A 7,377-nucleotide genomic window follows, 5' to 3' on the forward strand; every position below is an offset into this window, starting at 1 on the left:
GTGAGCTTCCTCATGCGTTTCTCCTAGGAAAGTGCTCTTGTTTGCTCCATCCTTTTCTTAGTGATGGGCTTCTCTTCCTCAATGGGAATGTCTCCTTCTATGAAAGCTCCAGCTAAGTAACATATATGGCAAATAAGATGAGGGAAAGCTAGCCTTGCCAAGGGGGAGGGCTTTTCGGCTATTTTGTAGAGTTCAAGGGAGATGACTTCATGAACTTCTACTTCCTCACCAATCATGATGCTATGAATCATGATGGCCCGATCCACAGTAACTTCAGATCGGTTCCTAGTGGGGATGATGGAGCGTTGGATGAACTCCAACCATCCTCTAGCCACAGGCTTGAGGTCCAGTCTTCTAAGTTGAACCGGTTTACCTTTTGAGTCAATCTTCCATTGAGCTCCTTCCACACATATGTCCGTGAGGACTTGGTCTAACCTTTGATCAATATTGACCCTTCTAATGTAGGGGCGTGCATCTCCTTGCATCATAGGCAAGTCAAACGCCAACCTCACATTTTCCGGACTAAAATCTAAGTATTTTCCCCGAACCATGGTGAGATAATTCTTTGGGTTTGGGTTCTTACTTTGATCATGGTTCTTAGTGATCCATGCATTGGCATAGAACTCTTGAACCATTAGGATGCCGACTTGTTGGATGGGGTTTGTTAGAACTTTCCAACCTCTTCTTTGGATTTCTTGTCGGATCTCCGGATACTCATTTCTCTTGAGCTTGAAAGGGACGTCGGGGATCACCTTCTTCTTGGCCACAACATCATAGAAGTGGTCTTGATGAGCTTTGGAGATGAATCTTTCCATCTCCCATGACTCGGAGGTGGAAGCTTTTGTCTTCCCTTTCCCTTTTCTAGAGGATTCTCCGGTCTTGGGTGCCATCAATGGTAATGGAAAAACAAAAAGCTTATGCTTTTACCACATCAAACTAAGAATATTGCTCGCCCTCGAGCAAGAGAAGAAAGAATAGATGAAGAAGAAGAAGAAAATATGGAGGAGAGGAGGGAGAGGTGTATTCGGCCAAGAAGGGGAAAAGAGGGTTGTGTTGTGTGAAATGAGGAAGAATGGAGGGCTTTATATAGGGAGGGGAGGGGGGTTTAGTTTCAGCCATATAGGGTGGGTTTGGGTGGGAAATTGATTTTGAATTTTGAAGGTAGGTGAAGTTTATGAGGTAGGTTTATGGGGAAGAGTGGATGGATGTGAGTGGCGAAGTGGGGATAACGGTGAGAGATTGAGGTGATTGGTGAAGAGTTTTGGGAAAGTGTTTATTGGGAAGAGAGAATGAACATTGAGAAGAGGGAAGAGAGTGAGTGGTGGTAGGTAGGGATCCCGTGGGGTCCACAGATGCTGAGTTGATCCTGTGGGGTCTACAGATCCTGAGGTGTCAAGGATTTGCATCCCTGCACCAATTAGGCATGTAAAATTCCTTTGCAAGCAATTCTGGCATTTAAACGCCGAATTGATGCTTGTTCTGGGCGTTCAGCGCCCAGATGCAGCATGTTTCTGGCGTTGAACGCCAGTTTTATGCTTGTTTCTGGCGTTCAGCGCCAGCTTTCCTCAGTGTGCATTCCTGGCGTCTGAACGCCAGGATGCTGCTTGTTTTGGGCGTTCAACGCCAGATCCATGCTCTGTTCTGGCGTTGAACGCCAGCCAGATGCTTCTTACTGGCGTTTAAACGGCAGTAAGCTCCTCCTCCAGGGTGTGCTATTTTTTTATGCTGTTCTTTTTTTTTCTTCAATTTTTTCAGTTATTTTTGTGACTCCACATGATCATGAACCTATGAAGACATATAACTAATAAAAAATATAATTAAATAAAAATTGGGTTGCCTCCCAACAAGCGCTTCTTTAATGTCAATAGCTTGACAGTGGGCTCTCATGGAGCCTCACAGATGTTCAGAGCATTATTGAGACTTCCCAACACCAAACTTAGAGTTTGGATATGGGAGTTCAACACCAAACTTAGAGTTTGGTTGTGGCCTCCCAACACCAAACTTAGAGTTTGACTGTGGGGGCTCTGGTTGACTCTATTTTGAGAGAAGCTTACTGTGCCTCTTTTCCATGTTTACAGAAGGATGTCCTTGAGTTTTAAACTCAAGGGAGTCCTCATTCAATTGAAGGACTAGTTCACCTCTGTTAACATCAATCACAGCTCTTGTTGTGGCTAGGACGGGTCTTCCAAGGATGATGGATTCATCCTCATCCTTCCCAGTATCTAGGATTATGAAATCAGCAGGGATGTAAAGGCCTTCAACCTTTACTAATATGTCCTCTACTTGTCCATAAGCCTGTTTTCTGGAATTGTCTGCCATCTCTAATGAGATTTTAGTAGCTTGTACCTCAAAGATTCCCAGTTTCTCCAATACAGAGAGTGGCATGAGGTTTATTCCTGACACAAGATCACATAGAGCCTTCTCAAAGGTCATGGTGCCGATGGTACAAGGTATTAGGAACTTTCCAGGATCCTATTTCTTCTGAGGCAATCTCAGTTGATCCAATGCATTTAGTTCATTGGTGAACAGGGGAGGTTCATCTCCCCAAGTCTCATTACCAAATAAATTGGCATTCAACTTCATGATTGCACCAAGGAACTTGGCAACTTGCTCTTCAATAACATCCTTATTCTCTTCAGAAGAAGAATACTCATCAGAGCTCATGAAGGGCGTAAGGAGGTTCAATGGAATCTCTATGGTCTCTAGATGAGCCTCAGAGTCCTTTGGTTCCTCAGAGGGAAACTCCTTATTGATCACTGGACGTCCCAGGAGGTCTTCCTCCTTGGGATTCACGTCCTTCTCCTCTCTCGTAGGTTCGGCCATGATGGTCAATTCAATGGCCTTGCACTCTCCTTTTGGATTCTCTTCTGTATTGCTTGGGAGAGTACTAGGAGGGGTTTCAGTGATTCTTTTACTCAGCTGGCCCACTTGTGCCTCCAAATTTCTAATGGAGGACCTTATTTCATTCATGAAACTCACAGTGGCCTTAGATAGATCAGAGACTAAGTTTGCTAAATTAGAGGTATTTTGTTCAGAGTTCTCTGTCTGTTGCAGAGTGGCTGATGGAAAAGGCTTGATATTGATAAACCTGTTTCTTCCACCATTATTAAAGCCTTGTTGAGGCTTCTGTTGATCCTTCCATGAGAGATTTGGGTGATTTCTCCATGAGGGATTATAGGTGTTTCCATATGGTTCACCCATATAATTCACCTCTGCTATTGCAGGGTTTACAGGATCATAAGCTTCTTCTTCAGAAGATGCCTCTTGAGTACTGTTGGATGCAGCTTGCATTCCATTCAGACTCTGAGAAATCATATTGACTTGCTGAGTCAATATTTTATTCTGGGCCAATATGGCATTCAGAGTATCAATTTCAAGAACTCCCTTCTTCTGAGGCGTCCCATTACTCACAGAATTCCTCTTAGAAGTGTACATGAACTAGTTATTAGCAACCATGTCAATGAGTTCTTGAGCTTCTGCAGGCATTTTCTTTAGGTGAATGGATCCACCTGCAGAAGTATCCAATGACATCTTAGCTAATTCAGACAGACCATCATAGAATATATCCAGGATGGTCCATTCTGAAAGCATGTCAGAAGGACACTTTTTGGTCTGTTGCTTGTATCTCTCCCAAGCTTCATAGAGGGGTTCACCTTCCTTCTGTCTGAAGGTTTGAACATCCACTCTAAGCTTACTCAGCTTTTGAGGAGGAAAGAACTTAGCTAAGAAAGCCGTGACCAGCTTATCCCAAGAGTTCAGGCTATCTTTGGGTTGAGAGTCCAACCACACTCTAACTCTGTCTCTTACAGCAAATGGGAAAAGCATGAGCCTGTAGACTTCAGGATCTACTCTATTAGTCTTAACAGTATCAGAGATCTGCAAGAATTCAGTTAAGAACTGAAAAGGATCTTCAGATGGAAGTCCATGAAACTTGCAGTTTGGTTGCATCAGAGAAACTAATTGAGGTTTCAGCTCAAAATTGTTTGCTCCAATGGTGGGGATGGAGATGCTTCTTCCATGTAAATTGGAATTAGGTGCAGTAAAGTCACCAAGCATCCTCCTTGCATTATTATTATTTTCGGCTGCCATCTCCTCTTCCTGTTCGAAAATTTCTGTAAGGTTATCTCTGGATTGTTGTATTTTAGCTTCTCTTAGTTTCCTCTTCAGAGTCCTTTTAGGTTCAGGGTCTGCTTCAACAAGAATGTTCTTGTCCTTGCTCCTGCTCATATGAAAAAGAGGGAACAGAAAAATAATAATAATAGGGATCCTTTTTACCCAGGTATAGAGGTTCCCCTGTGTGAGTAGAAGAAGAAAAGAATGTAATGTAAAGAAGGGAAGAAGAGAAAATTCAAACACAGATGGCAGAGGGGGTTCGAATTTGGGTGATATGAAGTGTTAGTAGATGAATAAATAAATAGAAGGAGATGAGAGAGAAGGAGTTTCGAAAATTAAAAATTAAAATTTAAAGTTAAATTTTGAAAATAGTTTTTGAAAAAGATTAGTAATTTTCGAAAATTAGGAATGAAATAAAATTAAAATTAAAAATTGAAAACAATTAATTAATTAAAAAGAATTTTTGAAAAAGAGGGAGGTATTTTCGAAAATTAGAGAGGGTTACTTAGTTAGGTAGTTTTGAAAGAGATAAGAAACAAACAAAAAGTTAATTAGTTAGTTGAAACAAATTTTGAAAATCAATTTTTAAAAGATAAGAAGATAAGAAGTTAGAAAAGATATTTTAAAATCAATTTTTTTAAAAAAGATATGTTTTAAAAAGATATGATTAAAAAGATATGAAAAAAAAGATAAGATAAGAAGATATTTTTGAAAAGATATGATTGAAATTAGTTTTGAAAAAGATTTGATTTTTAAAATCACAATTAATGACTTGACCCACAAGAAATCACAAGATATGATTCTAGAACTTAAAGTTTGAATCTTTCTTAACAAGTAAGTAACAAACTTGAAATTTTTGAATCAAAACATTAATTGTTGATGATATTTTCGAAAATATGATGTAAAATTAAGAAAAATATTTTTGAAAAATATTTTTGAAATTTTCGAAAATAAATAAGAAAAATGAAAAAGATTTAATTTTTGAAAAAGATTTTGAAAAAGATAAGATTTTTAAATTGAAAATTTGATTTGACTCATAAGAAACAATTGAATTTTAAAAATTTTTGAAAAAGTCAATCCAAATTTTCGAAATTTATGAGAGAAAAAAGGAAAGATATTTTTTTTATTTTTGAATTTTTAATGATGAAAGAGAAAAACACAAAATTGACTCAATGCATGAAAATTTTGGATCAAAACATGTGATGAATGCAAGAATGCTATGAATGTCAAGATGAACACCAAGAACACTTTGAAGATCATGATGAACATCAAGAACATATTTTTGAAAATTTTTATATGCAAAGAAAACATGCAAGACACTAAACTTAAAAATTTTTCATGTATAGACACTATGAATGCAAGAATGCATATGAGAAACAAGAAAAGACACAAAACAAGAAAATATGAAGATCAAACAAGAAGACTAGCCAAGAACAACTTGAAGATCATGAAGAACACTATGAATGCATGAATTTTCGAAAAATGCATAAAAAATTTTAGAAAAAATGCAATTGATACCAAACTTAAAAATTGACTCAAGACTCAAACAAGAAACACAAAATATTTTTGATTTTTATGATTTTATGATTTTTTTTAGATTTTTCGAAAATTAATGTGAAAAAGAAAAATAAGGATTCCAAAATTTTTTAATATGAATTCCAAGAATCTTGTGCTCTTTAGTCTAAAGCTCCAATCTGAGGGTTAGACATGGCTTAATAGCCAGCCAAGCTTTAGAAGATACAAATTAAGCATACAACAGCTGAAACTTCATCCAAATTCATATACTTACAAGTGGAAGCCTCAGTCTAAAAGAATTAGACATGGCTTTACAGCCAGCCAGGCTTCTATATGCTTCATGAAACACTAGAATCCATTCTTAAAAATTTTGAATAATTTTCGAAAACAAAAGGAAAAATTTTTTTGAAATATTTTTGAAGAAATATTTTTGAAAATAAAACAAAAAGAAAATTACCTAATCTGAGCAACAAGATGAACCGTCAGTTGTCCAAACTCGAACAATCCCCAACAACGGCGCCAAAAACTTGGTATGCGAAATTGTTACTGACGTTGTAAAATTTGTTGTTCGTTCTCTCCCTGGTAATGGCGCCAATAACTGGTGCACAATACCATGGTCCAAACATAACTTCACAACTTCGCACAACTAACCAGCAAGTGCACTGGGTCGTCCAAGTAATAAAACCTTACGTGAGTAATGGTCGATCCCACGGAGATTGTCGGTATAAAGCAAGCTATGGTCACCTTGTAAATCTCAGTCAGGCAGATATCAAATAGTTATGGAGTTTTCGAAAATAAATAATAAATAAATAGAAAATAAAGATAGAAACACTTATGTAATTCATTGGTGGGAGTTTCAGATAAGCGTATAGAGATACTTTCGTTCTTCTGAACTTTTGCTTTCCTGCTGTCTTCATCCAATCAGTCCTACCCCTTTCCATGGTAAGCTTTCTGTAAGGGCATCATCATTGTCAATGGTTACATCCCATCCTCTTGTGAAAAAGGTCCAAATGCTCTGTGACAGCACGGCTAATCATCTGAGGTTCTCGGTCATACTGGAATAGGATTCACCCTCCTTTTGCGTCTGTCACTACGCCCAGCACTTGCGAGTTTGAAGTTCGTCACAGTCATTCAATCCCTAAATCCTACTCGGAATACCACAGACAAGGTTTAGACTTTCCGGACTCTCATGAATGCCACCATCAATCTAGCTTATACCACGAAGATTCTGATTAAGAGATCCAAGAGATATTCATTCAATCTAAGGTGGAACGGAAGTGGTTGTCAGGCACGCGTTCGTGGGGGAATGATGATGATCGTCACGTTCATCACATTCATGTTGGAGTACGAATGAATATCTTAGAAGCGGAATAAGTTGAATTGAATAAAAAACAGTAGTACTTTGCATTAATTCATGAGGAATAGTAGAGCTCTACACCTTAATCTATGGAGTGTAGAAACTCTACTGTTAAAAATACATAAGTGAAAGGTTCAGGAATGGCCGAATGGCCAGCCCCCCAACGTGATCAATATGATCCGAAGATGAACTAAAAATCATAAGATGTCTAATACAATAGTAAAAAGTCCTATTTATACTAAACTAGTTACTAGGGTTTACAGAAGTAAGTAATTGATGCATAAATCCACTTCCGGGACCTACTTGGTGTGTGCCTGGGCTGAGCTTGAAGTTTACACGTACAGAGGCTTTCTTCTGGAGTTGAACGCCAAGTTGTAACATGTTTTTGGCGT

At 38.2% G+C, this 7,377-nt stretch overlaps 1 non-coding gene across 1 annotated transcript; it reads left to right on the forward strand.

The window, feature by feature from the left end:
* The first annotated feature begins 3,585 nt into the window (after positions 1-3,585).
* LOC112787211 (small nucleolar RNA R71) lies at positions 3,586-3,693 on the forward strand. Its single transcript, XR_003194636.1, has one exon. It is a non-coding gene; the product is annotated as a small nucleolar RNA R71 (small nucleolar RNA).
* The last annotated feature ends 3,684 nt before the right edge of the window (positions 3,694-7,377 follow it).

Source organism: Arachis hypogaea, chromosome 20 (genome assembly GCF_003086295.3).
Source record: "Arachis hypogaea cultivar Tifrunner chromosome 20, arahy.Tifrunner.gnm2.J5K5, whole genome shotgun sequence".
In the NCBI taxonomy this organism is placed as follows: Eukaryota; Viridiplantae; Streptophyta; class Magnoliopsida; order Fabales; family Fabaceae; genus Arachis; species Arachis hypogaea.